The sequence below is a fragment of the Heptranchias perlo genome, chromosome 4 (assembly GCF_035084215.1).
Source record: "Heptranchias perlo isolate sHepPer1 chromosome 4, sHepPer1.hap1, whole genome shotgun sequence".
In the NCBI taxonomy this organism is placed as follows: Eukaryota; Metazoa; Chordata; class Chondrichthyes; order Hexanchiformes; family Hexanchidae; genus Heptranchias; species Heptranchias perlo.
The window spans coordinates 48553102-48565636 of record NC_090328.1 but is presented as its reverse complement, the minus strand read 5'-3'; the positions used below and the strand labels follow the sequence as shown (position 1 = coordinate 48565636).

The 12535-nt window shown below is 44.8% G+C and overlaps 1 protein-coding gene across 1 annotated transcript in view; it reads left to right on the top strand.

The window, feature by feature from the left end:
- The window catches only part of chd1 (chromodomain helicase DNA binding protein 1), a 210526-nt gene that overhangs the window by 81226 nt on the left and 116765 nt on the right, over positions 1 to 12535 (top strand). The window lies entirely within an intron of this gene.

Below are 12535 nucleotides of genomic sequence, written 5' to 3'. Positions count from 1 at the left end.
AGTTTGACCTCAGTGGTGGAGAAACTTTTAGAAACGATAATCCGGGAAAGAATTAACAGTCACTTGGACGAGTGTGGATTGATTGGGAAAAGCCAGCATGGATTTGTTTCAGGCAAATAGTGTTTAACTAACCTGATAGTTTTTTTGATGAGGCAACAGAGAGGGTAGATGAGGGCAATGTAGTTGATGGAGTGTATATGGACTTTTAAAAGGTGTTTGATAAAGTACTGCATAGTAGGCTTATCAAGATTGCGGTCCGTGGAATAAAGGGGGCAATAGCAACATGGATACAGAATTGGCTAAGTGATAGGAAATAGAGTAGTGGTGAACGGTTGTTTTTCGGACTGGAGGGAGGTGTACATTGGTGTTCCCAAGGGGTAGGTGCTGGGACCACTGCTTTTCTTGATATATGTTAATGACTTGGGCTTGGGTGTACAGGGCACAATTTCAAAATTTGCAAATGACACATATCTTGGAAGGGTAGCAAACAGTGAGGAGGATAGTGATAGACTTCAAGTGGATATAGACAGGCTGGTGGCATGGGCGGACACGTGGCAGATGAAATTTAAAATAGAAAAATGCAAAGTGATACATTTCGGTAGGAAGAATGAGGAGAGGCCATATAAACTAGAGGGCACAACTCTAAAAGGGGTACAGGAACAGACCGATCTGGGGGTATCTGTGCACAAATCGTTGAAGGTGGCAGAGCAAGTTGAGAAAGTGGTTAAAAAAGCATACGGGATCCTGGGCTTTATAAATAGAGGCATAGAGTACAAAAGTATGGAAGTATGTGGTTGATTCTTAATTGCCCTAGCAAGCCACTCAGTTGTACCATCTCGCTTAAAAAAAAAAGTCATAAGAATAAAACCGGACAGACCACCTGGCATCGGACCACTAGGCACCGGACACGACAAAGGCAAACCAAGCTCAGACGACCCTGCAAAGTCCTCCTCACTAACATCTGGGGACTTGTGCCAAAATTGGGAGAGCTGTCCCACAGATTAGTCAAGCAACAGCCTGACATAGCCATGCTCACAGAATCATACCTTTCAGCCAACGTCCCAGACTCTTCCATCACCATCCCTGGGTATGTCCTGTCCCACCAGCAGGACAGACCGACCAGAGGTGGCGGTACAGTGATATACAGTCAGGAGGGAGTGGTCCTGGGAGCCCTCAACATTGACTCTGGACCCCATGAAATCTCATGGCATCAGGTCAAACATGAGCAAGGAAACCTCCTGCTGATTACCACCTACCCTCCTCCCTCAGCTGATGAATCAGTCCTCCTCCATGTTGAGAACCACTTGGAGGAAGCGCTGAGGGTAGCAAGGGCACAAAATGTACTCTGGGTGGGGGACTTCAATGTCCATCACCAAGAGTGGCTCGGTAGCACCACTACTGACCGAGCTGGCCAAGTCCTGAAGGACCTAGCTGCCAGACTGGGCCTGCGGCAGGTGGTGAGCGAACCAACATGAGAGAAAAACCTACTTGACCTCGTCCATAAGACCATAATGACCATAAAAGATAGAAGCGCGAGTAGGCCATTCAGCCCCTCGAGCCTGCTCCGCCTCACCACTCTACCAGCCGCAGATGCATCTGTCCATGACAGTATTGGTAGGAGTGACCACCGCACAGTCCTCGTGGAGACAAAGTCCCATCTTCGCACTGAGGACACCATCCAACGTGTGGTGTGGCACTATCACCGTGTTAAATGGGATAGATTCAGAACGATCTAGCAGCTCAAAACTGGGCATCCATGAGGTGCTGTGGGCCATCAGCAGCAGCAGAATTGTATTCCAGCACAATCTGTATCCTCGTGGCCCGGCATATTCCTCATTCCACCATTACCAACAAGCCAGGGGATCAACCCTGGTTCAATGAGTGTAGAAGAGCATGCCAGGAGCAGCACCAGGCGTACCGAAAAATGAGGTGCCAACCTGTTGAACCTACAACTTAGGACTACATGCATGCTAAACAGCGGAAGCAACATGCTATAGACAGAGCTAAGCGATTCCACAACCAACGGATCAGATCAAAGCTCTGCAGTCCTGCCACATCCAGTCGTGAATGGTGGTGGACTATTAAACAACTAACGGGAGGAGGAGGCTCTGTAAACATCACAAATCCTCAATGATGTTGGAGACCAGCACGTGAGTGCAAAAGACAAGGCTGAAGCATTTGCAACCATCTTCAGCCAGAAGTGTCGAGTGGATGATCCATCTCGGCCTCCTCCCGACATCCCCACCATCACAGAAGCCAGTCTTGAGCCAATTCGATTCACTCCACGTGATATCAAGAAACGGCTGAGTGCATTGGATACAGCAAAGGCTATGGGCCCCGACAGCATCCCGGCTGTAGTGCTGAAAACTTGTGCTCCAGAACTAGACGTGCTTCTAGCCAAACTTGTTCCAGTACAGCTACAACACTGTCATCTACCCGACAACTGGAAAATTGCCCAGGTATGTCCTGTCCACAAAAAGCAAGACAAATCTAATCCTGCCAATTACCGCCCCATCAGTCTACACTCAATCATGAGCAAAGTGACGGAAGGTGATGTCGACAGTGCTATCAAGCGGCACTTACTCACCAATAACCTGCTCACTGATGCTCAGTTTGGGTTCTGCCAGGACCACTTGGCTCCAGACCTCATTACAGCCTTGGTCCAAACATGGACAAAAGAGCTGAATTCCAGAGGTGAGGCGAGGGTGACTGCGACTGCCCTTGACATCAAGGCAGCATTTGACCGAGTGTGGCACCAAGGAGCCCTGGTAAAATTGAAGTCAATGGGAATCAGGGGGAAAACTCTCCAGTGGCTGGAGTCATACCTGGCACAAAGGAAGATGGTAGTGGTTGTTGAAGGCCAGTTATCTCAGCCCCAGGACATTGCTGCAGGAGTTCCTCAAGGCAGTGTACTAGGCCCAACCTTCTTCAGCTGCTTCATCAATGACCTTCCGTCTATCATAAGGTCAGAAATGGGGATGTTTGCTGATGATTACATAGTGTTCAGTTCCATTCGCAACCCCTCAGGTAATGAAGCAGTCCGTGCCCCCATGCAGCATGACCTGGACAACATCCAGGCTTGGGCTGATAAGTGGAAAGTAACATTCGCGCCAGGCAATGACCATCTCCAACAAGAGAGAGCCTAACCACCTCCCCTTGACACTCAAAGGCATTACCATCGCCGAATCCCCCACCATCAACATCCTGGGGATCACCATTTACCAGAAACTTAACTGGACCATCCACATAAATACTGTGGCTACAAGAGCAGGTCAGTGGCTGGGTATTCTGTGGCGAGTGGCTCACCTCCTGACTCCCCAAAGCCTTTCCACCATCTACAAGGCACAAGTCAGGAGTGTGATGGAATACTCTCCACTTGCCTGGATGAGTGCAGCTCCAACAACACTCAAGAAGCTCGACACCATCCAGGACAAAGCAGCCCACTTGATTGGCACCCCACCCACCACCCTAAACATTCACTCCCTTCACCACCGGCGCCTAGTGGCTGCAGTGTGTACCATCCACAGGATGCACTGCAGGAGCTTGCCAAGGCTTCTTCGACAGCACCTCCTAAAGTCATGGTGAATCTTTACAAAACACTGGTTTGGCCACAACTGGAGCATTGTGTCCAGTTCTGGGCACCGCATTTTAGGAAAGGTGTGAAGGCCATAGGGTACAGAAGAGATTTACTGGAATGATTCCAGGGATGAGGAACTTCAGTTACATGGATAGACTGGAGAAGCTGGGGTTATTCTTGTTGGAACAGAGATGGTTGTGAGGAGATTTGATAGAAGTATTCAAAATCATGAAGGGTCTAGACAGAGTAGTTAGAGAGAAATTGTTCCCATTGGTGGAAGGGTCAAGAACCAGAGGACATAGATTTAAGGTGATTGGCCAAAGAATTAAAGGTGACATGAGGAAGAACTTTTTTTACACAGTGGTTTGGATCTGGAATACCCTGCCAAGGAGGTGGTGGAGGCAGATTCAATCATTGCCTTCAAAAGGGAACTGGATAATTACTTGAAAGGAGAAAAGTTGCATGGCTAAGGGGATAGGGTGGAGGAGTGGGACCAGCTGGATTGCTCTTGCATAGAGCCAGCGTGGACTCGATGGGTCGAATGGCTTCCTTCCATGCTGTAACCTTTCTGTGATTCTGTCACTTCCACTTTCCTGCCCAGTCCCCATATCCCTTGATTCCCCTAGAGTCCAAAAATCTTTCTGTCTCAGCCTTGAACATATTCAACGACTCAGCATCCATAGCCCTCTGGGGCAGACAGTCCTCTGTGTGCAGAAATTCCTCTCCGACTCAGTCTTAAATGGCCGACCCCTTATCCTGCAACTATGCCCCCTAGTTCTAGGCTCCCCAGCCAGGGGAAACATCCTTTCAGCACCTACCCGGTCAAGCCCCCTCAGAATCTTGCTTCCCCGCACTGCGCCCCCCCTCCCCCCTTGGATAAACACTGACACGGACTGGCTGTGCTGAATGCTCTTTTTTCATGTTGTAACTTCACTGTGTTGTAGCTCAGTGTTTACCAAGACCTCAGAATAGTGGACCTGCTTTCTTCTCTGCCTTGTTTTTGGGCATTTAAACCCAAACTTGTCATCACTTTGTCCGTCTTGTTTTCTTCATACCTTGGTATCCTGTACCATGGCTTTGACCCTTCATGTAGGTTTCTCAATTTGAAGATAACTCAATTTTCAAATACACTCTAATTCATGTGATTTCAAGGAGAAATGTTTGACTAGAAAGGGATGCCAGATCGTAGCATTTTACAGCACAGAAGGAGGCCATTTGGCTCACTGTAGCTGCACCATCTCTCTGAGAGAGTTGTCCATGTAATTCCATTCCCTGGTCCTTTCCCCAAAGCTTTTTAAATTTTTCTTTTTAAATATTTACCCACTTCCCTTTTAAAAGTTTTTACGGATTCTGCTTCAACCACTGTTGCACAAAGAAAACTCTCCTAACCTCTCCATTCATTCTTTTTGTGGTGGTCTTAAATTTATGCCCCCCCCCCCCCCCCCTTAACCAAGTTACTGACGCTCTGATCAGTGGCAATAGTTTTTTTACTGTTTATCAAAAACCTTTGTTTTGAACACCTCTATCATATCGCCTCATAACTTTCTAAATTCTTTTAGCCCTAGTTATTCTAGCCGCTCCTCATTACTATAGCTTCCCAATCTTCGTGTCATCTTAGATGACACTAAATTAGGAGGCACAGTAAGTTGTGTGGATAGGAGCAGGAAGTTGCAAAGGGACCTAGACAGATTAATTGAGTGGGCAAAACTATGGCAGATGGAATTCAATGTGGGGAAAAGTGAGGTCATCCATGTTGGATCTGAGAAAGACGAATAGAAATATTTTCTTAATGGTGTGAGACTGAACTTCAAGGGGATTGGAATTCAAAAGAGGAAATGATGCTTCAGTTGTACAGAGCCCTGGTCAGACCACATCTGGAGTATTACGTTCAGTTTTGGACACCACACCTCAGGAAGGATCTATTGGAGGGGATACAGCGCAGATTCACCAGAATGATGCCAGGACTTGATTTGATCGTTTAGATACGGAGAAACTATTTCCTCTAATGGTGGAATCCAGAACAAGAGGGCATAATCTTAAAATAGAGCAAGGCCATTTTGGAGTGAAATCAGGAAGTACTAATATATATATAAAAAATATATATATAAAATCAAGAGCAGCCAAATTATAGGTGCATTGCATTGCAGTTCTGGTCCATGTAATAATAAATAGTGTGTGATTGTCAGTTCTTAAATCAGCTAATTTATACTAAAATTGAAGCAAAGCGCACAACATCAGCAACAGAAAAGCATATGGTATGCAGTGGTTATGGTACTGGACTAGCAATCCAGAATTTGTTGTAAATTGTGAAATTGAATTTAATAAAGCTGGTAATTTGTGGGACAGTACCCTCGCTACATTGTTGACAATTAGTGCCCTCCGAAGTGGCCTTAGTTGTAAACCATCAGTACAAAGTTAAAAAATAAGGCAAAAATTCAGCAGTGTTGGTTGAGGGATTAACGATGATTTGGACATAGGGAGAATTCCCCTGCTCTTATTTAAACAGTGCCATGTGATCTTTTATGTCCAGGCAGAGGGGCCCTCGGTTCAACTCTCATCCAAAACACGGCATCTGTGACACTGCAGCACTCCCTCAGTATTTCACTGAAGTGTTAGTCAAGGTTATATGCTCAAGTGTTTAGACTGGGGTTTGAACCAGTGACCTTCTGATAGTAGAAGGCAGGCAGTGACCCAGGTGTCGTGTCAGGACCTCTACTACCAAAAAGGACAAAAGCAACAATGCCAAGAGAACAGCATAACCTCCAAGTCGCACATAATCCTTTCTTGGACATATATCATCATTACTTCATCTACTTGACACCATTGTGCGAACACCATCACCATTGACTGCAGCAGTTCAAGGAGAAGGCTCACCAGCACTACCTCGGGGGAATTGAGGATGGGCAATAAATGCAGCCTTGCCGTTATTGCCCACGTCCCGAGAACAAATTAAACAAAAACAGAAAAATAAATGTTTGAAGTCTGATCCTATTACAAAAACTGTTTAAATGTTTTAGTGTCAATTCATTGTTAAATTGTTCTAAAATTATTTTTCAGATTTTTATAATTTTTCAGAAAAAAATTGTATAAATATTTTTGTAGAGCAAGGTTTTTTTATTTTTAGACTACACTTCAAAAATAATTTCCCTCATTCATTCAGCCCCCATACATAAGTAGGAATTGTTGCCATTACATGATGGAAGAGTCTCCCAGGGGCACTGCCCCTTCAGGAAATTTGCACTGCGAGCATATCTACTCTGTCGTATATTAGGCTTCATTCTGCAATGGTGAAGGTAATCTGACTACCTTGGCTCAGCAATAGTACTTTTGCCTCTGAGATCAGAAGGTCACTGGTTCAAACCCCAGTCTAAACACTTGAGCATATAACCTTGACTAACACTTCAGTGAAATACTGAGGGAGTGCTGCAATGTCACAGATGCCGTGTTTTGGACGAGAGTTAAACCGAGGGCCCCTCTGCCTGGACATAAAAGATCACATGGCACTGTTTAAATAAGAGCAGGGGAATTCTCCCTATGTTCAAATCATCGTTAATCCCTCAACCAACACTGCTAAAACAGATTATTTGGTCATTGGTGTTTATGGGACCTTGCATTGCACAAATTGACTGTTGTATTCGCATATGTTACAACAGTGACTACACTTCAAAGTATTTTATTGGCTGTGAAGTGTTTTGGGATGTCCTGAGAACATGAAAGATGCTACATAAATACAATTTCTCTCTTTTCTTACCTGATACTACTTCTGATCATCTTCAACTAATATTATTAGTTATTACTACCTTAGGGCAGTCTCATTGTGCTCCGGGCTAGTTCTGACTCTGACACTGCTGCACTACAGGATCAAACGGCTCCAGCTACTAAACCTTCCTATTGACATTTCTATCGTGAAAGAAAGAGGTCACTTTTTGCTGGGACATTTTGTAAAAGGCACATGGAAAGACGATCCTTTCAGATGTCAATTAAGTCCCATCTGGGATTTGAATCATATTTTGAGCAAGCTTAAGCCGGAACGGTATGAATTGTTTGTTCAATCTTACATCACCTATATTCAGCACAAAATCAGAGAATCATAGAAAGGTTTCTATGAGGCCATTCGGTCCATCGAGTCCGTGCCGGCTTTATGCAAGAGCAATCCAGCTGGTCCCACTCCCCTGCCCTACCCCCGTATCCCTGCAAATTTTTTCCTTTCAAGAACTTATCCAGTTCCCTTCTGAAGGCCATGATTGAATCTGTCTCCATCACCCCTTCGGGCAGTGCATTCCAGATCCTAATCACTTGCTGTATACAAAAAAGTTTTTCCTCATGTCACCTTTGGTTCTTTTGCCAATCACCTTCGACGACGTAGACATAGAAATACGGCAGGGGGACTGTGATATACTCGAACATATTAACATCGAGTGGGAGGAGGTATTGGCGGTTTTAGCAGGCCTAAAAATGGATAAATCCCCAGGCCCGGACGAAATGTATCCCAGGCTACTGTGTGAGGCAAAGGAGGAGATTGCGGGGGCTCTAACACATATATTCAGAACCTCTCTGGCCACAGGGGATGTGCCAGAGGACTGGAGAACCGCTAATGTAGTACCATTATTCAAGAAGGGGAGTAGGGAAAAACCGGGGAACTACAGGCCAGTGAGCCTAACATCAGTGGTAGGAAAATTATTGGAAAAAATTCTGAAGGACAAAATTAGTCTCCACTTGGAGAAGCAAGGATTAATCAGGGATAGTCAACATGGCTTTGTCAAGGGAAGATCATGTCTGACTAATTTGATTGAATTTTTTGAGGGGGTGACTAGGCGTGTGGATGAGGGTAACGCAGTGGATGTGGTATACATGGATTTCAGTAAGGCCTTCGATAAAGTCCCCCACAGGAGACTGGTCAAGAAGGTACGAGCCCATGGAATCCAGGGTGCCTTGGCACTTTGGATACAAAACTGGCTTAGTGGCAGAAGGCAGAGGGTGATGGTCGAAGGTTGTTTTTGTGACTGGAAGCCTGTGGCCAGTGGGGTACCACAGGGATCGGTGCTGGGTCCCTTGCTGTTTGTGGTCTACATTAATGACTTGGATATGAATGTAAAAGGTATGATCAGTAAGTTCGCTGATGATACAAAAATTGGTAGGGTGGTAAATAGCGAGGAGGATAGCCTCAGTCTGCAGGACGATATAGATGGGTTGGTCAGATGGGCGGAACAGTGGCAAATGGAATTTAACCCGGAAAAGTGCGAGGTGATGCACTTTGGAGGGACTAACAAGGCAAGGGAATACACAATGAATGGGAGGACCCTAGGCAAGACAGAGGGTCAGAGGGATCTTGGTGTGCAAGTTCACAGATCCCTGAAGGCGGCGGAACAGGTAGATAAGGTGGTAAAGAAGGCATATGGGATACTTGCCTTTATTAGCCGAGGCATAGAATATAAGAGCAAGGAGGTTATGATGGAGCTGTATAAAACACTGGTTAGGCCACAGCTGGAGTACTGTGTGCAGTTCTGGTCGCCACACTACAGGAAGGATGTGATCGCTTTGGAGAGGGTGCAGAGGAGATTCACCAGGATGTTACCAGGGCTGGAGCGCTTCAGCTATGAAGAGAGACTGGGAAGATTGGGTTTGTTTTCCTTGGAGCAGAGGAGGCTGAGGGGGGACATGATTGAGGTGTACAAAATTATGAGGGGCACAGATAGGATGGATACTAAGGAGCTTTTTCCCTTAGTTGAGGGTTCTATAACAAGGGGACATAGATTCAAGGTAAAAGGCGGGAGGTTTAGAGGGGATTTGAGAAAGAACTTTTTCACCCAGAGGGTGGTTGGAGTCTGGAACTCACTGCCTGAAAGGGTTGTGGAGGCAGGAACCCTCACAACATTCAAGAAGCATTTGGATGAGCACTTGAAATGCCATAGCATACAAGGCTACGGACCAAATGCTGGAATATGGGATTAGATTAGACAGGGCTTGATGGCCGGCGCGGACACGATGGGCCGAAGGGCCTCTATCCGTGCTGTATAACTCTATGACTCTAATCTATGTCCTCTGGTTCTTGACCCTTCTACCAATGGGAACAGTTTCTCTCTCTCTACTCTGTCTAGACCCTTCATGATTTTGAATACCTCGATCAAATCTCCTCGCAACCCTCTCTGTTCCAAGGAGATCAATCTCAGCTTCTCCAGTCTATCCACATAACTAAAGCCACTCATGCCTGGAATCATTCTCGTAAATCTTTTCTGCACCGTCTCTAAGGCTTTCACATCTTTCCTAAAGGGCGGTGCCCAGAACTGGACACAGTACTCCAGTTGTGGCTGAACCAGTGTTTCATAAAGGTTCATGGCTTCCATACTTTTGTACTCTATGCCTCTATTTATAAATGTAAGGAATCTTACAACACCAGGTTATAGTCCAACTGTTTTATTTGAAAATCACAAGCTTTCGGAGGCTTTCTCCTTCGTCAGGCTCGCTCACCTGACGAAGGAGAAAGCCTCCGAAAGCTTGTGATTTTCAAATAAAACAATTGGACTATAACCTGGTGTTGTAAGATTCCTTACGTTTGTCAACCCCAGTCCATCACCGGCATCTCCACATCATGGCTTCTATTTATAAAGCCCAGGATCCCAAAGGCTTTTTTAACCGCTTTCTCAACCTGTCCTGCCACCTCCAATGATTTGATTTCCTGTACCCCTTTTAGAGTTGTGCCCTCTAGTTTATATTGTCTCTCCTCGTTCTTCCTACCGAAATGTATTACTTTGCATTTTTCTGCTTAAAATTTCATCTGCCCCGTGTCCGCCCATGCCACCAGCCTGTCTATATCCTCTTGAAGTCTATCGCTGTCCTCCTCACTGTGTGCTACCCTTCCAAGTTTTGTGTCATCTGCAAATTTGGAAATTGTGCCCTGTACACCCAAGCCCAAGTCATTAGTATTTATCAAGAAAAGCAGTGGTCCCAGCACCGACCCCTTGGGAACACCACTGACCGAAAAACAACCGTTCACCACTACTCTGTTTCCTGTCACTTAGCCAATTCTGTATCCGTGTTGCTACTGCCCCCTTTATTCCATCTTGATGATAAGCCTACCATGCGGCACTTTATCAAACGCCTTTTGAAAGTCCATATACACCACATCAACTGCATTGCCCTCATCTACCCTCTCTGTTACCTCATCAAAAAACTCTTATCAGGTTAGTTAAACACTATTTGCCTTTAACAAATCTGTGCTGGCTCTACCTAATCAATCCACACTTGTCCAAGTGACTGTTAATTCTGTCCCGGATTATCGTTTCCAAAAGTTTCCCCACCACTGAGGCTAAACTGATTGGCCTATAGTCGCTGGGTTTATCCTTACACCCTTTTTTGAACAAGGGTGTAACATTTGCAATTCTCCAGTCTTCTGGCATGACCCCTGTATCTACGGATGTTTGGAAGATTATGGCCAGTACCTCTGCAATTTCCACCCTTACTTCCCTCAGCAACCTAGGATGCATCCCATCCAGACCGGGTGACTTTTCTACTTTAAGTACAGCTGGCCTTTCTCATACCTCTATCAATTATTAGCCCATCCAATATCTCAACTATATCTTCCTTTACTGAGGCTCTGACAGCATCTTCTTCCTTGGTTAGTTAGTTGAAGACTAACTAACCAAGGAAGACTAGTTGAAGCGGTTGATCAAAGTCAACATGAGCACATAGGTGTTCAGCGCCTATCTTCCAGTGGTATACTTCAGTTTGCACGAGAGATTGGATAAATGGTGAAGTAGTGTTGGGTTACCGTCATTGGCATTATCATCCTTGTTTTTCGTAGAAAAGCCTAGCCTTCGATTCTTTTACTGATCTGGTGGTGCTTTAATTTGTACTACATTGCTCTCACTGCTGCATTTGTTCTTTATATTTCCTTTGGTCAAAGAACTACAGGCGTGATTCATAAAATAGTCAATATATGCAGTCCTGTCACAGAAATCACCCTACCAAAATGGCAATACAGTGAGTGTTTTTCTTAAAGGGACAGTGATTGTCCATTCCCATGCCTTGCCCCAAATGTGCACGTTAACCTCTATTCATATTTGTTTTTGGGAATTCCTATTTGTGCTTTGCTCACTGGAATAAAAATCCCTTCTGAATCGGAATTGCTCCCGAATTTATTGAAGCAGCTACAATTGTGTTTTATTTAAATTACCCAAGCTATCTTTTCATGGCCTTTGACTTAATTCAATCCAATTCTGTCTCAATATCAGTCACAACTGCCAAGAGAATTGCCCTGGACTCACTTGCTGCCCTATGAGAAATCTAACATTAGATGTTTAAAAGATGGTGCTTCTTAAAAATATTTGTATTAATTATTACCATATGTTAATCGTGAAGAAAGGATGGGGTGCCCTTGCAAGTGTGATACTACAGTGAAGATGCCAGGGAACATAGGAACAGGAGTAGGCCATTTAACCCCTCGAGCATGTTCCACCATTCAATGAGATCATGGTTGATTTGTGACCTAACTCCTTATACCCACCTTATCCCCATATCCCTTAATATCTTTGGTTAACAAAAATCTATCAATCTCAGATTTAAAATTAATAATTGAGCTAGCATCAGCTGCCATTTGCGGAAGAGAGTTCCAAACATCTACCACCCCTTTGTGTATAGAAGCGTTTCCTAACTTCACTCCTGAAAGTACTGACTCTAATTTTTAGGCTATGTCCCCTAGTCCTAGATTCCCCAACCTGCGGAAATAACTTCAGTATATACAAGTGATAGCCAGATTATCTCTTTCTGGTAGCCTTTTTGAAATACCTATTTTAATGTTGTCCCTATTCAAATACAACTTTAAATGAGAGTCCATATGCATTTGAAATAAATTGAAACACTCTGATACTACCTCTGTTGCTAACATTGACTTTATCTACATACCTCACTGAGGGTGAAAGGCACCATTGCTATCCTAGGAGAATCTTGATAATGTGGTTA